Source organism: Taudactylus pleione, unplaced genomic scaffold (assembly GCF_031769625.1).
Source record: "Taudactylus pleione unplaced genomic scaffold, aTauple2 ptg000421l, whole genome shotgun sequence".
Lineage (NCBI taxonomy): Eukaryota > Metazoa > Chordata > Amphibia > Anura > Myobatrachidae > Taudactylus > Taudactylus pleione.
The window spans coordinates 1153792-1173639 of record NW_028284823.1 but is presented as its reverse complement, the minus strand read 5'-3'; positions in this window follow the sequence as shown (position 1 = coordinate 1173639).

Genomic DNA, 19848 nt, shown 5'->3' with positions numbered 1-19848 from the left:
TAAGAAATACTGGGCGTGCTAATGCATTGCTGTGCGATAGCATTGCCTACGCAATTTGCATACACATCGTGCGAGCGATCGCATCTAGCTAGTGGCTCTGAATCAGGCCCACAGCCTTCTGGCCTTCACAGCTTCAAGGCCCACTGACCTGGATACCACAGCTTGGCATAAACACAGTCTCAGATATTTATGGACCTCCCTGCCTCCTGCAGGTATGGACACTGGCCTCCTGGCCTGCAGCTTGGCTGCTATTTCACACAAACACAGTCTCAGAGACTTGTGGTCCTCCCTGCAGGTCTGGACACTGGGGTCTTGGTCCCCACTGTTGGCTGCCACAGTCCCACTTGCATTTGTCTTCTCTGGTAGCCTGACTGATCTGCCTCATCAGCTCCATCTGGGCTCTGTGCACCAGGCAACACTTACTTGTAGTCACACTTCCTTTTTCTTCCCTGTGTGGACAGATCCCTCCAGCCCCACACAGAATCCATGGCTCACTATCTCCATCTCTCTTCATATTGCCATTATATATATATATATATATATATATATATATATACTATGAGAATGCAGATTCAAATGCATTCACATTTACAATTGCTGCCAGTGCAAAGGATTGTGGGTGTCATGAAGCATTTTTACGTAGGCAAGGTTCAGTCAGGGCATTTGTCACACTCGGCCCTTAAAAACCACTTTTTTACCTCTCCGGTGTCTGTCCAGGCTAGTGTTGAGGTCCGCTCATGCTGTGCATCACTCCCACATAGCACAAAGGTCCGCTCGCACTGCACATCGCTTCTGGCTGGTGCTGAGATCTGTCTGTGTCTGCCCAGTCCGCTCAGTGTCTTGTCACTGAGCATGGAGATGGCTCTCTGTAGCCCATGTCTTCCCAGCATGATGGCACACAGGCTGCACACCAGAGTTTTCTCCTAAACCACAGTATGGGTGCAGCCATGTTGGATTCTGTCACCTGACGCTCTTCCTCCACTTAGAGCGCTCCCAGACCAGCTGAACGCAGCTTCCAATCCCTGGGGATCCTCCCCTATAAATTCCATTTCCTGACTAGCCTCTGTTGCCAGTACAACGTTGCTTCTTGCTGAAGTTACAGCTCTGTGCTGAGCTCCCAGGTACTCTGTATCTGTACGGTCTGAGGGGGTCATTCAGACCCACTCGCGAGCGCAGGACTCTGGCAAGCGGGTCGATGTTGCCCCACTGCGCATGCGCACGATGGAGGGAGCTCCGTCATGCGCATGCGCGAGACCCGGATAGCGACGGGTATATGCCAGAAGGGCCGATGGCCTTTGGATCGGCTCAAGGAGGGAGGGAGTCCCCCGCCCTCCACGCTACGGTTTCGGAATCATTATGATCTCATGGAGACGGAAGAGGAGGAGGCATGTATGGTCTGGCGGCAGCTGTGCTGGGTCGGGAAGAGACGGGGACGTGCCGTGAGGCCAGTCCCCGTGACTCACGGCACGTCTCCTTGAATTAACCACGGCCCCTTCACAAGTGAGTGCAGGGCGGACTGCCAGGGCTGATATACAGCCCCAGTCTGTCCCTGCTGCCAAAGATGAGTTTTGCTCATCCCTGCAAATTGCAAAAATACTTTTCCAGGCATGTATTTTAGAGTACTGTATGCCCATTTTATGTGTAACTCTGCATCAGCCGAAGTACTGTAAGTCTACTTTGACTAAAGCAGTAAGTACACTTTCCTGACATGCAAAAACTACAGACTTTTAAAGTGCTCTTGTTTAATATTGTATAATATGGATATTTCCAAGAACAACAATTTCTGCAGACAATTCTGTAAAAGCTGGAAATGAAAGACCTTAAATTATTACCACATATTTTCCATCTTTAGTCCACACTTTAAATACTTGTTCACGCTAGCTCAGTGCTCATGTACAGTATATACATATACAGTCCATTTTGTGGCTTTGTTAAGTAGCCTAGCCTGGCTGACAGTGTGTAAGTGTATAAGTACAGCACCGCAGTGCGATTTCTATGCCATTGTTCAATGAATGTTCCATACAGTAATATGCTGCTTTTCTCAAGCTGTCAGATAATAGTGCACAAAGCGTTTGCGGGGGAGTTGAGAGGAACAGAATCTTAACCTGTTCAGAGCACAAGAAATGTAATTAACAAAACGAGTATAGAAGAATGAAGGTCTACAGGAATATACAGGAATACTGTAGACATGTAGAAATGATGTCACCGTAATCTCAGATAAAGCCTATAAGTCTGGCTACAAAAATATATAGTGACACTTGTATATACTAAGCTCTATATGGTCAGTTAGTGTATCATGGTCAGTTAGTGTATTACATTACAGCACCATTTAAAGTAAATTGCAAAATTAAAAAAGGCAGCTTGCCCCCTCTTAAAATCCTCAGCTAGCCCCAGTATTAAACAGGCTGTGCTGGGTCTCACTATAACAGGGAGAGCACCCCTGTCACAATGAACACCAGCTGCAAGTTGGTCAGAGTAGGACTGGTGCTGCAATATAGCGGGTGCAAAAAACAGCCCCAAATCACAGAGGCTACAAGCCATCTAATCATGTGACCTCCTATGTGTTAGCTCCTATAGGGGAGGTCTATGTGGCCAGTGCAGGAGGCGTGGTGTTGTCATTTGCTTAACTTGGTGGTTCCCAACTGGGTGCTTTTGCACCATGGTGTGCCACTAGACAGAGGAGTCACTTACCTGGGTGACACCTGGTGCAGCTAGCCTGAGTTCTGCTCTTGAAAGGGGGCGTGGCTTCGTGGAGGGGCGTGACCGTGACCCATGAAGCCACGTCCCCTTGTGTGCCAATCAGTGGGCTTCGCCAGCGCTCCTGCAGCTGCTGGGGCAGCACACGGTCTCTCCCCTGCCTCTCTCCGTGTCCTGGCCACATGGTGACACCATCCGACAGGGTGACACCAAGATAGCAGAGCAGCTCTGCTATTTTATTGTCACCCCCTTGGATGGTGTCACCCAGTGCAGAACGCACCCCCCGCACCCTCCTAGTGACGACAGTGCCACTAGGCACTTGGAAGTGTGCCATGAGTTGGTGGTCCAGGACCAGATCAAATTATTTATGGTCAAAGTCATAGGCAAAACCAGTGCTGGTGGCTGCCAGTCATATAATATGTGGACAAACAGGAGTTCAACCCTGTTTACCACCACACAAATGACCCTAAGGGTGACATGTAAGCATGATTTACTTAATATAATATTTTTTGGTGAATTTCTGAATAAAAAACTTTAGGCCTAGGGATGCCATGAAAAGAAATGCTGATACTCTAGTGCTCCGTGATTCAAAACGTTTGGGAACTACGGCTTAACTGCTCTGCAATGTCACGATTTGCTAGGGAAGTGGGAGAGATCCGGATGGGCTCCCTGCTCTCCTAGGAATCTGGGAGAACTTACCAAAATTCTGGAGTCAAGAATGTTACAATTCCTGTGCTGAAAAGTGGCAAGTTTGCCGTCCCAGTGACCCCAGTATAAAGGACATTAAATTAAAAAAACAACACACAAAACTATCGTTATGATAATCAAGGATGACCAGCATTGTCTCCGCCATGTGCAGTGGGGGTGCGCATCCCCTAAGAATGGTTCCCTCCACAGTGACAGAGAGGCCACGTACCAGGAGAGGAGAATGCTGCAATATTGGTACAGGGTAAGTATAGCAGGGCAGGGTCGGACCTGGATCCAGCATACAATGGGTCCAAAACTACTAGTTTAAAATAAACTGAATAAAATTCTTATCAAAACTCTCATTCACTACTTTATTATATACTTAATTTTTTATTTTTTTTATTGTACGGATTAAGGGCCTGATTCAGAGCTGGACACTATTTGCGCTCGCTTAATCAGAAAAAGGGGCCGGCTATTTAAATTGAGCGCTCGCTCTTTGTGGTCTGTTGATGCCTCTATGTCTGAGCGAGCGAACGAAACATGCGCTCGCTATTTTGTAAAGACGCCCCCTGGCCGCTCGCATCCTACGTCATCTCCGCTATTTATTTGATTAATCAAGTACATCGAAAGGCGTCTGAACTGCTTGCAGTGCTTGTGGTAGGATTTTCCTACCGCAATCATGCGAGCAGTTCAGGCTAAGAGACAACCAAGTGACGTGGTCGATGTCGCTGCTTTGTTAATTATGCACACCCTTAAAACGCCCGTTTTGACCGTTTGGCACGCCTGTGTTCGGATCTCCACTCCCTGTTTTCAAGCACCTTCCCCTGTTACCACCCACAAACGCCTCATTCTGTCACTCAAATTAGCAGGCATTCGCTATTTTGCGAACGCTCGATTTCCGACCGCACTGACTGGTTGGCGCATGCGCATTATGACCCATACGCATGTGCAGATGTGCGAACATCGCTCGGAGCGAACGAGCGGCCGCTTACGAGCGGCTCTGGATCAGGCCCTAAGTCCAATAAAGATTAACTAAATGATCTTCATAATTGGCAGCTAATCACAAGTGTTTACATGTGTAACGTTGTTTGTGATTTACTGACATATTTTTCTATTTTCTTTTTTTTTATTTTTTTTATTGAGTGAAATTTGATGTGATTAGTTCATTTTGAGATGGAATTTCTCCAACTTGAGACAAACTGATTTTTTTAAGGTTTGATACAACCCTTGTAACCCATAGCAACAAGATTACAGATGCCATTTATCTACCACTTATAGAAAGCTAAAATCGGCTTGACTGCTATCAGTTACCGTTTTGTACATTGCACCATGGTGAATAATATGTTGGCAGGAATGGATTTTAGAAGTAGATTCAATTAAGTTACTGATTGGAAAGGCGAGTGGGATATTGTCATTTGCAGCATTCATGCTCAGAAGCACCTGCCACGCATGTCATACTTCATTTACTATTCGCAAATAGAACGTGGATGTCACTTTTAGTTACTGGAAAGCAGCCTGACTAATTCTGCAATCAATAAGTCTTACTAATTCTAGAGTTAATAGCTATACAGAACATAAGATAATTCATATAAATATAAGGGAGAGGGGAAATGGTCCCATTTGGTACTCCACCTGTAATGTGAAACCTACATTGTTCATATGGTTGGAACAAAATAATTACTTTTTATAAACTTTATTAACCATGATTTATATACTGGTATAGGATATCATAATGGTAAACCCTATATTCAAAGAGTTCTTGAAAATATATAGGGCCGTATTCAAATAGGTGCGAAAAGGCCGTTTCTGCGGAAAAGTATTGCCAGTGACGTCATCCCCGTATTGCATTCCAAAGACTTTTCGCCGGTGCGGAAAGTCAGTGCATTGGAATAGGCGAAAAAGATTCACCTATGAAAGCTGTTGAAAAAAAGTGCAGAATTGGGGTTTTGGGGTGCAAACTTGTGGGAACCACCCTGCACCCTTGGGACAGCCGTACAAAGGTAAACTGTGTCAATTAAAAAAAAAAAAAAAACTTAAGAACACCCCATAAGATGAGTTTGAAAAGGGGGCAAAAAAGTACAAAGTTGAGATACAAACTTAAAAACTAGCGAAATAGACTCCAGGGAGATCCCCAAGTATGCCCAGGTGTTTTTAAGTTTGCAGGTGCTTGTGGCAGGTGGATTTTTTAGGGTTTTTAAAACTTTACTTTAGAAACTTTAACATTTTCTGCGACTACTTATTTTCTAAAAAAAACCCTGCTAAATGCTATTCTTCACCACTTCTGCAAAGACGCTAATTAGCAGCTATTGAGAGCATTTAAGTACCCCAAATAGCTTCAGCAGGGCTATTCGGGGGTTTCTATAGTGATCCACAATGTCAGTGCATCTTTTGAGGGGGGTGTCAGGCTGATTTCCCCACTTTTTGGCAGGTCTGAATTCACTGGGTCCCGTTATCGTCGTCGATAAGCGGGGACGTGTGCGATACTTTTTTGCATGGAAAACCAGCGATGTCGGTGAAAAGTCCGGCATGCGAAAGTATAGAACTTTTCGCACCTAATTGAATATGCCCCATAGAAGGAAAGTAAATAATTGCTGTTGTTTGGTAATGGAACGCACTTAGGGCCTGATTCAGAGCCGCTCGTTCTGACAGAGCGCTCGCTCTGCATCAGGGCCGCATCGCTGTGGGCGACCACCCACAGCTATTGCTAGCGGCCAGGATGATGGTTGCGATGGTCAAGACCATCGCAACCATCGGGCTTGCGACGAGACCCTTGTGGTAGAGTCTCGCCCATCGCAAGCCCCAGAGAGCTTTTGGCTCTTTCAGAGACGGAAGCTCTCCACTGACATCACTTGTGATGTCAGTGGGGCCGCCCCCAAACGGCAGGCATTCTCATGGGAACGCCTCCGTTTGGGCAGCCACCCCCCCGGTCCGCCCACCAAGAGGGGCGAGCTGTCACTGAACATCGACAGCTCGCCCCCTTTTGTTACGAGACCCGGAGCAACGGAGTGCCCGTCGCTAGCCGGGTCTCGCGCATGCGCACAATGGAGCCAGCTCCGTCGTGTGTTTGCTGCGCTATGGGCCACCATCGACCCGGTTGCGAGCGCTCAGCGCTTGCGACCGGGTCTGAATCAAGCCCTTAGGCCCTAATTCAGAGGCATCCCTATTTTTTGTTTTGACTGGCCTCCAGGCCGCTCACACAGCTGTGGGTGACCACCCACAGCGTGTGCGTGCGGCCTGGCGATGGTCACGATTATCGCGACCATCGGGCTTGCGGCGAGAACCTGTGGGGGGGGGGCTCGGCTCCCGCAAGCCCGAGTGGATTTCCTGCTCTATTAGACTAGTGATGTCAGTAGGGCTGCCCACAAACGGCAGGCGTTCCTTCAGGAATGCCTCCATTTGTGCAGCCACCACCCTCCCCACCTACAAAACGGGGCGAGCTGTCGATCAACATCGACAGCCACCCCGTCTTGTAGCGAGCCCCGGAGCGAATGATTTCTCCATCGATCCGGGGTTCGTGCACACGCGGTGGCAATGGCCCACCATCGACCCGCTTGTGAGCGCTATGCGCTAGCGAGCGGGTCTGAATCAGGCCCTTAGACAAGTGAGGAGCTCTTCTAAATCATTTAATGTGTCTCTTTTTAATGTATTTAAGCAAATTTGAGGCATGGTGCAACAAATGACAGTAAACCCCAAGCATCCGAGTTAGTTGGGCTAAATATATAATAATGTAATAAGCCATTGGAGAGAGATAAAGTGGAGAGAGATAAAGTGGAGAGAGATAAAATACCAACCAATCAGCTCCTAACTGTCATTTTACAAAAGCAGGCTGTAAAGTGACAGTTAAGAGCTGATTGGTTGGTACTTTGGACCTCATTCAGAGCTGCTCGCAAAATGCGAGCGCTCGCTCTGAATGAGAGCGGGCGCATCTAAAAAATGATCCGGCCTCCTGGCCGCTCGTTAGGCTGTGGGTTACCACCCACAGCCTTAACGAGCGGCCAGGATGATGGTCGTGATGGTCAAGACCATCGCGACTATCGATGCTTGCGACAAGACCCTTGTGGTAGGGTCTCATCTGCCGAAAGCACTCCCACTGACATCACTGGTGATGTCAGTGGGGCCACCCACGAACGGCAGGCGTTCGCTTGGGAACGCCTCCGTTTGTGAAGCCACCCCCCGCCACGCCAACAAAACCTGTCGAGCTGTCGATCAACATTGACAGCCGCCCCTTTTGTAGTGATGCAAGGAGCGAGAGAATTTCTCTTTTGCGCACGCTCAGTGTGGCCACTGCGCGTGCGCACGGCCAAACATCGACCCGCTTGCGAGCGCTCAGGCGCTTGCGAGCGGGTCTGAATGAGACCCATAATCTCTTTGCACTTTATCTCTCTCCAAGTCTTAGTACATCTCCCCCATATTCTGAATTCTACCCAGTGGGGCCAATGCAGATTTGATCAGTTATGCAGACAGACCTTACGTGTTATTGCACTGTGCATGTTCTGTGGCTGAGCGTATGCATCCACGGGTGATTAGGAGTCATACATAACTCAGTTACATATACACTTGCAGATGAATGGACGTAGCTGGGTGTAATGGAGTGTTCGTATGTATACTTAGTATATTTACTAAAGTGCAGGTTTTTAGAAGTGGAGATGTTGCCTATAGCAACCAATCAGATTCTACTTTACATTTATCTAGCACCTTCTAAAACACAGGTTCTCAAACTCGGTCCTCAGTACCCCAAACAGTGCATGTTTTACAGGTCTCCTCAGAGAATTACAATGGAAACAATTAGCTCCACCTGTGGATTTTTTAAAACGGTAGTGAGTAATTAGTACACCTGTGCACCTGCTGGGTGACCTGGAAACGTGAGCTGTGTGGGGTCCTGAGGACCGAGTTTGAGAACCACTGTTATAGAAGATTATAGCTAGAATCTGATTGGTTGCTATGGGCAACATCTCCACTTCTAAAAACCTGCACTTTAGTAAATATACCCCTAAGTGAGGACATGTCAAGGACATGTAGATGGAATTGTGGGCTATGTTGTGCATACAGATATACATCTGTTTTCAGCGGCCCTTTTGCACCAAGGGTAGGGATGGTGCAAGTGTGCATTAATAGTGATGACACTATGAAAGTGTATGAATATGGGTGGTGTGGTTGCATAGATGTGTATAACTCGGAATACGGGCAAATATCCACATTAGTTCTGTGCACGCAATGTGAAGTTAATTGTGGTTGACTTACGTGCAAATCTGAATCAGCCTCTGTGTGTTCATAAATAATTACTTCTAATATGTGAGTCTCCGAAGTCTTTTGTGCATTTTTGTAGATTGGTGCCAAGTTGCCAGTCTTCCAAGAGCTCTCTGTAAATCACAGTTGACAGTTATGTAACAAAAATATGCTCCTATAACAGGTGATCCAAGACATGGCAGTATCACTGCAAATCTGCAATGTAGGAGTGAGAAGACTGATTGCAGCCTCTGTAACAGCAGCTGAACATGTCTCCTGTAGACGGATGATGTGTCTGCTAGTAAGCAGTATTACTATATGCAGGAGCATGTTCCTTGCTGGGAGAGGTCCTCCTGGGCATATATTGGCACTTTAAGACATTTCTCCTACAGTCGTTCAAGTAAACAATGGGCTTTTTTTTGTGTTGGTACCATGACAGCTTGTAATTGCGGCATATAAACGTTCACGGTCTCTGAATGTTCTGTTGAAGATAATTATGTTAACAGTAATGCATTCGATCGGCTGTTTCTCTTTCTTGCTTCCACTGACAGTTACAAAAGCTAATAGAACAGATTTTCTTTGTCGTGCCTTTAGTATGCATGTAGCTAACACACGGAGGTGGAACATGAATCTGTTGTCTTGTATGTATAGTATAAATCTCTAGCAGTATGACACTGCTATGTGACAATTAAGGCTGTCACTGACAAGGTGCAAATATTCATTTTGACATAGCTGAAACCTGTACTAGCATGGGGAAAATTATCTTTTTAGAATAATTTTAGAAGTCTATCTATCTATCTATCTATCTATCTATCTATCTATCTATCTATCTATCTATCTATCTATCTATCTATCTACATACACATAGCAACTTATGCAGTATTTGTTACATGAAATCTTTTCCTTTATTCTATCTATCTATCTATCTATCTATCTATCTATCTATCTATCTATTTATCTATCTATCATATTTCAAGAACCTCATCTTCTCCCAGTCCTCAAACTCCCTCCTCTGCCCACCCCTTCCTTGTCTCCCCTCCTCGCTCTCTGCCCTTGACTTTGCTACCTACTTTACATCTAAAATTGATTCCATACGTCAGGACATCATATCCAACCAGTCCCACAGCTCTCCTCCTCCTTCCTTCCCAGATCATCCCTCCCCATCCATTTTACCGACTCTGACATCCTTCTGCCCTTTTTCTGGAGAGGAAGTCATGGCCCTCATCCTTCCACCTCTCCCTTGACCCTATCCCCTCCCGCCTCCTCCGCTACCTCTCTCTTTATGAATGCTCCCATCTTGCCCACCTCCTTAATCTCTCCCTCTCATCAGGCTCTGTCCCTCCTGCATTCAAGCATGCCCTTGTCTCTTAAAAAACCTACCCTTGATCCTAACATTCTCTCTAACTACCGACCCATCTCTCTCCTCCCTTTTGCTTCCGATCTCTCCACTCCACTGAAACTGCCCTCACGAAAGTCAGCAACAACCTCCTTGCTGCCAAATCCAAGAGCCATTAGTCTCTGCTCATTCTCCTTGACCTCTCTGCTGCTTTCGACACTGTGGATCACCCTCTTCTGCTGCAAATCCTTCACTCTCTTGTTCTAGGTGACACTGCCCTCTCCTGTATGTCCTCCTACCTCTCTGACTGATCCTTTTCTGTTTCCTCTCATGACTCCTCTTACCCCCCACAGCCTCTTACGGTAGGTGTTCCCCAAGGTTCTGTTTTTGGACCTCTCCTATTCTCCCTCTATACATCCTCTCTAGGTGAACTCATCAGCACTTTTTATCTCCATTATCATCTCTATGCTGATGATACTCAGATCTACCTTTCCTCCCCTGACCTCTCCCCCTTTCTCCTCACCTACATCGCTAACTGTCTCTCTGCTACCTCGTCCCAGCCATTTCTTAAACTTAATATGTCTAAGACTTAGTCTTCCCACCATCCTACATAAGCTCACTTCTCACTATTTCTTTATCAATTGACGGCACAACTATCTCCTCTAGCCCCAAAGTGCTCTGTCTTGGAGTTATCCTGGACTCGTCCCTCTCCTTGAAACCACATATCCAGGGCCTTTCGCAGTCCTGTCATTTCCATCACAAAAATATTTCCAAGATCAAACCCTATCTCACCCAGGATGCTACTAAAACCCTCATACACCCACTGGTAATCTCCAGATTGGACTACTGTAACCTCCTCCTATCTGGCCTCCCCAAATCCCATCTCTCTCCAACTCAGTCTGTCCTCAATGCTGCTGCTCGGCTCATCTTCCTCTCCAAACACTCTACATTTACCTCCCCCCTACCACAAGCCCTCCACTGGCTCCCATTCCCTTTCAGAACCCAATTCAAGATTCTCACGCTCGCTTACAAAGTCCTCCCCGAATCTTCCCCATTTACATACCCAATCTCATTTCCCTTTACTCTCCTGTCCGCCCTCTTCGCTCAACTAATGCACGTCGCCTTTCTGATTACTTCCTCCCACTCCTGCCTCCAAGACTTTGCCCGCGCTGCTTCCCTCCTTTGCAACTCTCTCCCTCTCCCCATCAGACTCTCCACCTCTCTACAAACATTCAAACAGGCTCTCAAGACCCACTTCTTCATTAATGCCTTCCAGCTCTGATTCTAACTTACTGCTACATGTTCCTTCCTCCCCGTCTGCCCCATCTGTGTCACTCCTGTTTGTCTGCCATATAAATAAATGATAGTTATCTATCTATCTATCTATCTATCTATCTATCTATCTATCTATCTATCTATCTATCTATCTACAGTATTTATCTATCTAGTACTTTGCTTTGCCCCTGAGGTTCACTGTTCTATCATGTACCTCTGTAAAAGGGGCAACCCGAGTAGAAATCTATACTAAACGTTGCATAACTTTACTTAGTCTTTGGCAGATTTCCCTCTGCTGTATTTGATAGATGGATATTTTGCAGCCTTATTAGTGCTTAATTGGCTGCATCAGCCACATGTCCATGTCATGCTCACTGGTGTGATATGATGATTAGGGTAATGGAGTGGGACCCGGCTACCAGCAGGGAAAGACAAACATCAGCTTTCTGAGGATTTTCTTTTGTTTATCAGCTCCAGGACCTCAGACTCCAACAACAATTGTGTGGAGCTCTGTACTGTAATTTACAATACTTATATAGTCTTATTGGTGTCTCTTTTTGGATTAACACTATACCAAAGCAGGTTCTTGCATGAGTGAGTGAGGAAAGCCTGGCAAATTTATATCATTTGTATATGTATTACTTGATGTTATAATAATCAGATAGTGGAGTACTAGCTTTTAAGGGAAATCAATCCTATGGGTTGTTATTGAGGTTAATTTGCTAGTCAGCTGAGTAGAGACAGAGAAGGAAACACCTCTAGTAGCTATATAGTGTACCTATATATATATATATATATATATATATATATATATATATATATATATATATTAGGGGTGAGCGGGTTCGGATTTCTGAAATCCGAACCCCCCCGAGCCCCCCCGATCCGAGGCCGATCCGAGTCAGGCTCGACTTTTCCCGCCTGACTCGGATCTGAAATCGAGGCAAACCGTCATCATCCCGCCTTCCGGGTCTCGCGGGTTTTGGATCCTATATAAGGTACAAGCGTCGGCGCCATTTTCTCACTCGGCTGTGGACAGTGAAGAGGGAGGGTGGGAGTTAGGGCTGGCTGGGCTGTGTAGTGTAGTGTAGTACAGAGTAGTGTTGTGCTGTGCTGTGCTGTGCTGCTGTTGTCCATAGGGGCTGTGTCCACTACTTCAAAGTCCATAGGGGCTGGCTGTGTTGTGCTGTGCTGCTGTTGTCAATAGGGGCTGTGTCCACTACTTCAAAGTCCATAGGGGCTGGCTGGACTGTGTTGTGCAGTCAGTTGTCCTGTGCAGTGTCCCAGTCCTAAAGGGGTGCTGTAGTGTTGTCCAGGGGGTGCTCTGTCCGTCAGGGGTGCTCCCCCCAAGTGCTAAAAAAAATTAATATTTTTTCTGTGTTTGTGAATTGTGTGCGCAGTAGCCGCACGTGCATCATCAAAGTAGTGCCAAGAGTGCGCCTGTGTCATAAGTAAAGGGCCGGCTGGCTTGACTGTTAAAGGGTGCTGTAACCCCCAAAGTACACTCCAAACCAAATAAAAAAATATTTTCTGTGTTTGTGAATTGTGTGCGCAGTAGCCGCACGTGCATCAACAAAGTAGTGCCAAGCGTGCGCCTGTGTCATAAGTAAAGGGCCGGCTGGCTTGACCGTTAAAGGGTGCTGTAACCCCCAAAGTACACTCCAGTCCAAACCAAATAAAAAAATATTCTCTATGTTTGTGAATTGTGTGCGCAGCAGCCGCACGTGCATCAACAAAGTAGTGCCAAGCGTGCGCCTGTGTCATAAGTAAAGGGCCGGCTGGCTTGACCGTTAAAGGGTGCTGTAACCCCCAAAGTACACTCCAAACCAAATAAAAAAATATTTTCTGTGTTTGTGAATTGTGTGCGCAGTAGCCGCACGTGCATCAACAAAGTAGTGCCAAGAGTGCGCCTGTGTCATAAGTAAAGGGCCGGCTGGCTTGACCGTTAAAGGGTGCTGTAACTCCCAAAGTACACTCCAAACCAAATAAAAAAATATTTTCTGTGTTTGTGAATTGTGTGCGCAGTAGCCGCACGTGCATCAACAAAGTAGTGCCAAGCGTGCGCCTGTGTCATAAGTAAAGAGCCGGCTGGCTTGACCGTTAAAGGGTGCTATAACCCCCAAAGTACACTCCAGTCCAAACCAAATAAAAAAATATTTTCTGTGTTTGTAAATTGTGTGCGCAGTAGCCGCACGTGCATCAACAAAATAGTGCCAAGCATGCGCCTGTGTCATAAGTAAAGGGCCAGCTGGCTTGACCGTTAAAGGCTGCTGTAACCCCCAAAGTACACTCCAGTCCAAACCAAATAAAAAAATATTTTCTGTGTTTGTGAATTGTGTGCGTAGTAGCCGCACGTGCATCAACAAAATAGTGCCAAGCGTGCGCCTGTGTCATAAGTAAAGGGCCGGCTGGCTTGACCGTTAAAGGCTGCTGTAACCCCCAAAGTACACTCCAAACCAAATAAAAAAATATTTTCTGTGTTTGTGAATTGTGTGCACTGTGGCTGCACGTGCATCAACAAAGGAGCAGCGCCAAGCGTGCGCCTGTGTCCCATAAGTAAAGAGCCGGCTGGCTCATTTCTTAAAGGGTGGTGTAACCCACAAAGTGCACTACTCTCCAGCAAAAATAAAAAAATATTTTCTGTGTTTGTGTGCGCTTTAGCCGCATGTATATATCAATATAACATAAATGGAGGACCAAACTTTCTCTAATAAAAATAAAATAGGGAAAGATCAAGAACCACTTCCTCCTAGTGCTGTTGCTGCTGCTGGGAGTTGTTCATCATCCCAGAGAGGAAGTAGGAACACCACTACTTTTACTAAACAATTGACCCTCCAACAGTCCCTAGCGATGAGGATGAAGTACAACAGCAGTCATCCTGAAGCAAAACGTATAACTGAGGCCTTGACTGCTATGTTGGTGTTAGACGTGGGTCCGGTACCCACCATTAGTGCAGTGGGATTTAGACAATTGATGGAGGTAGTGTGTCCCCGGTTCCAAATCCCGTCTAGATTCCACCTGCATCCTCAAAGCAGCAGCGACAAGCGTGCGTCTGTCTGTTAAAGGGTGGTGTAACCCTCAAAGTGCGCTCCACAAACAATAAAAAACTTCTTATTTTTTTTTCTGTCTTTGTGAAATGTGTGGGCTGTAGCCGCACTTGAATCCTCAAAGCAGCAGCGACAAGCGTGCGTCTGTCTGTTAAAGGGTGGTGTAACCCTCAAAGTGCTCCAAAAAATAAAAAACTATTTTTTTAATGTGTTTGTGACTTGTGTGCGATGTAGCCGCACATGCATCAACACAGTAGCAGCGCCAAGCGTGCGCCTATGTCATAAGTCAAGGGCCGGTTTGGACATCTGGTCCAGACTGAAGGACGTGCCAACAATTTCTGACAAGTCTACTGTCACTGCATATGATACTGTCCTCAAAGCAGCAGCGACAAGCGTGCGTCTGTCTGTTAAAGGGTGGTGTAACCCTCAAAGTGCGCTCCACAAACAATAAAAAAATTCTTCTTTTTTTTTCTGTCTTTGTGAAATGTGTGGGCTGTAGCCGCACCTGCATCCTTAAAGCAGCAGTGACAAGCGTGCGTCTGTCTGTTAAAGGATTACACCGGTGACAACATCCAAGTAGGCCTGTCAGACAGTCCGTACCTGTACTGGCAGGAAAAAGAAGCAATTTGGAGGTCCCTGTACAAACTGGCTCTATTTTACCTGAGTTGCCCCCCCTCCAGTGTGTACTCCGAAAGAGTGTTTAGTGCAGCCGGGAACCTTGTCAGCGAAAGGCGTAGGAGGTTGCTTCCACAAAATGTGGAGAAGATGATGTTCATAAAATGAATTATCAACTCTTCCAGGGAGACCAGCCTCCTGAACGTACAGAGGGACCTGTGGTTGTGGATTCCAGCGGGGACGAATTAATACTCTGTGAGGATGAGGATGTACACAACACTGAAGAGGGTGAGGAATCGGTGGATGAGGAGGATGAGGACGACATCTTGCCTCTGTAGAGCCAGTTTGTGCAGGAACAGATTAATTGCCAGCTTGTTTTGTGGGGGCCCAAACGAACCAATCATTTCAGCCACAGTTGTGTGGCAGACCCTGGCGCTGAAATGATTGGTTTGTTAAAGTGTGTATGTCCTAGTTATACAACATAAGGGTGGGTGGGAGGGCCCAAGGACAATTCCATCTTGCACCTCTTTTTTTTCTTTACAGTATGTACTGTTTGGGGCCTAGTTTTTCAAACTGCCATCCTGTCTGCCACTGCAGTGTCACTCCTAGATGAGCCACGTGTTTGTGCCGCCCACTAGTGTCGCTTAGCATAGTCATCCAGCTACCTCGGTGCAACCTTTTGGACATAAAAACACTATTGTGAGGTGTGAGGTGTTCAGAATAGACTGGAAATGAGTGGAAATTAAGGTTATTGAGGTTAATAATAGCATAGGAGCAGAAAAACCCACACATTCTGTGATTTTAGCTGTTTTTATGCTTTTTTAAAAAAAAATACAGATCCAAAACACAAAACCCAGAACCCAAAACACGGAAGGGTGGTTTTGGCAAAACCAATCCAGATCCAAAACACGAAGAAAGATCCAGATCCAAAACCAAAACACAAAACACGAAAAGTGGCCGGTGCACACCCCTATAATATATATATATATATATATATATATATATATATATATATATATATATATATATGGGAGGTCCGGCACTCCATTCAAAAATAGTTATACTCCACAAGGTGCCATCACGTAAAAATCAAATACACAATCCAAGGTGCGGCACTCTTGTTATAAATAATACACATCAAGTCATCAGGATGTAACGTTTCGGTTTATCACCGTCTTCAGAACATAAAAAACAAATACAGACATCTTACCTTTATAAACATCACCCAAGTGAACGCCGTGCAGCCAAAGACGGGACCCAGCACCCGATCAGCAGACGCCGGCTAGTGACGTCATCACGCATAGCGTGTGACGCATGTGAAACCCATCACCAGGCATATAGTTGCTATGGAGACAAAGTCAACAGTGTAATCACAATGGTATAGTTCTCAATTTAAATCACTAAAAAGCGCTATTCCACAGTCATGGATAAACATAACTGGATATCATTGCACATCATCTTGATAGTAAGTGCTGAACACTCTACAAAAAACATGAAAGGGGGAGATATTCATTAAGTCCCCGTGGACTAACAACATCCAACCTATGGATCCATCGGGATTCGCATCTTAGTAAAGCCAGATTCCGATCACCACCTCTATTAGAAAGAGGGATGTGCGAATCCCGATGGATCCATAGGTTGGATGTTGTTAGTCCACGGGGACTTAATGAATATCTCCCCCTTTCATGTTTTTTGTAGAGTGTTCAGCACTTACTATCAAGATGATGTGCAATGATATCCAGTTATGTTTATCCATGACTGTGGAATAGCGCTTTTTAGTGATTTAAATTGAGAACTATACCATTGTGATTACACTGTTGACTTTGTCTCCATAGCAACTATATGCCTGGTGATGGGTTTCACATGCGTCACACGCTATGCGTGATGACGTCACTAGCCGGCGTCTGCTGATCGGGTGCTGGGTCCCGTCTTTGGCTGCACGGCGTTCACTTGGGTGATGTTTATAAAGGTAAGATGTCTGTATTTGTTTTTTATGTTCTGAAGACGGTGATAAACCGAAACGTTACATCCTGATGACTTGATGTGTATTATTTATAACAAGAGTGCCGCACCTTGGATTGTGTATATATATATATATATATATATATATATATATATAAAATATATATTATATATTAACTCTTATATAGTGTGACCCTGCCTTCCTCTGATGATCTTTCCAAGCTGTCCCTGAAAAGAACATAATCAGACAACATGGGTGGGAATATTGAGCTGACATTGAATATTTATTTTAAATGAATATTTAAAGGAAATTAACAGTAAATATTTCTTTAATTTACGTTTTACCCTATGGCGGTCCTACACAAATGGGACATACAATACATAAAAATAGAGAGAAGGATTGATCAGCAGATGTTACATGCAGATGATAATGTACGATAAAGGTGTGTAGAGATGCTACGCCAAGATCTATTGAGCACCGAGCCTTGTGTACCGAGGAGGTTGCTGCCAGCCTTGTAGAATGCGCCCTGATCCAACATCCAAGATACAAGTCCAGAGTTTGTAATCATTCCCCTTTGTCATTAGCTGGCTGGGGGTATAGAGGCATGTGTGCGTGGAACGCAGTTGCTAATACGCACGCAATCGGCCGATTGTTGCGTACTGCGCATGCCATCACAGTGACTACGCAGACCCATCGCAGAGTGATTGACAGGAAGTGCCGTGAGTGGTGACGGGGGGGGAGTCGGGCGATCACAGGCGTGCCAGTGCGTTTTCGCCGGCGTTGCAGGGGCATGCAGAAATTATCCACTGTGATACCCTACGCAGCCTGAGGCCTGATAGCGGGCGTGGAAGTTAGCAATTTCTGAGTAAGGTCAGGGCTTGTGCAAGTGTGTGTGAGGCTGCGATGGTACTCAATTGTAGCGATGGTTTCGCAGTCCTGCCAAACAGTACGGATGTGTGTAAGTTAAAGTGGGCGTCCTTATGTAGTGCAGGGTAAGCATACTATCGCAATTGAGCTGCGTGCGTAATCACTATTGCGTTCGCAGTTGCATTCCTTGCTGAATCAGGACCAGAGATTGGAGTATGATCGGATTCATATAAAAAGTGGAAACTACCTTAGCAAGGTACCGTATGTAGGGGTTCAATATATCTTGTCGATATTCATTCATAATGTCGACATGAGAATGTAGACATGGTCAACGTGTCAACATGTTCATCATGTCCAAATGTGCAATGTCGACACTGATGAAATGTGAGTATGGTGACAATGTCATCAAGCAGTTTTCAGCCTAGTCCTAACACTAACCTTAGTGCTAATCCTAACATTAAACCTAATCCTGAGTAAAGGAACAGGTGGAAATGATGTGATAAACACAGACACTATAGGGGTATTTTTACTAAAGTGCGGGTTTTTAGAAGTGTAGATGTTGCCCATAGCAACCAATCAGATTCTACTTAACATTTATCTAGCACCTTCTAGATTCTGATTGGTTGCTATGGGCAACATCTCAACTTCTAAAAACCAACACTTTAGTAAATATACCCCTTAATGTTGGTGCAGCTCCATTCAGGTTAGTAAATAAACTATATATTAATATAAAATGAACAAACACAAATTGTGTGATAATTATGAAATGGGTATGGCAGTAAATTAATTGTATAAAGGTATATGGTTTTATTAATACAACAGCAATTTTTAAGCTCTTTTGAAAGAACAGTTGGTGATTGAGTATCATAAACTAGAATATTATGGAACAGTGGAACGATGCAAAAGGTCTTATGCTGCTCTTTCCCTATCAGTTCCACCAGAACCTCTGTTGCCAGTGAGCAGCCTGCATCCCAGCCTCTTGTTCCTCTGCATGTTGCGACTGATGTCACCCAGTGTTGCCGGAAGTGACATCGTGATTAGGAGTGCAGGTGTTTGTTCTGGGTTGGGGATGTCTTGAGCGTCTGTGTCTATGAATACAACACGTATCATGCCTTAACACTTTGTCAACCTCTTCGGTATGCAGGATGTAGTGTTTAACAGATCTTTGATTAGCATCTCTTCACACCTCTACCATACATTATCTTCCAGATGTGACATCTTCTGGTGAATCCTTCTCTCTTTTATGTATTCGATGTCCCATTTCATATTTTATCTTATAGCTAAACCTAGCCCTAATGTTAATGTTAAAATTTTGTCCATGCCGACATTTTGCAGATGTCAATATGTTCGATGTTGACATCATCACATTCAGCATTATTATGTCGACATTATGAATGTTGACAATTTGACTGCATACTGTATGTAGGATTAGTTGGCATCACCACTTTGTCCATATAGATATTCCGAAAAGGCTGTTAATGCTATAGAGCATGTAACTCCAACACCAGTGCGACGTCTTAAAAGCTATAAGGGATCATATATCAGAGGAGGGGCATATTTATAATGGATGTATTGTGTCTCAGTCGGCACAGTTAGTATGTGTAGACAGAATGTGTATTCAGGTATTGTTTATTGAAAGACAAAGGTGATAAAACAATTTATAATAGGTGCAAGGTGTGTGGTGCCAGGCCCCATACCGCACACCCTGCACCCATATTTATTAACACCTATCCCTCCAAAGTCCCGCGTCAGCTGTAACGCTGCATAAAACACCTGGAAAATGCCCGTCGTTCTGCGCATACGCTGTAGGGAAACCACCAGGAAAATGTTGGCAGCGCCACTTTCCCGGTGACTAGTGCCCAGAGTTTACAGCTGTGGTCAGTGCGTGGCCGGCCGTTGGGGAGAGAGGAGGGGGTCCCAGATGGGGGAAGCACACAGGCCCCCTCCTCTCTTAATACACCTCTGTATCAGAGCATTCAAGACTACATTGATACCAAGGTACCACAAAATGTTTGACACTTGGACAAATTAAAAATTACATATGAAGTAATCACATGCTGGTGTTCAGAAATATAACAAGGACAGACACCCATAATGTTAAGGCCCCTACGTAAGCTGTCCTGAGTATGTGGAAT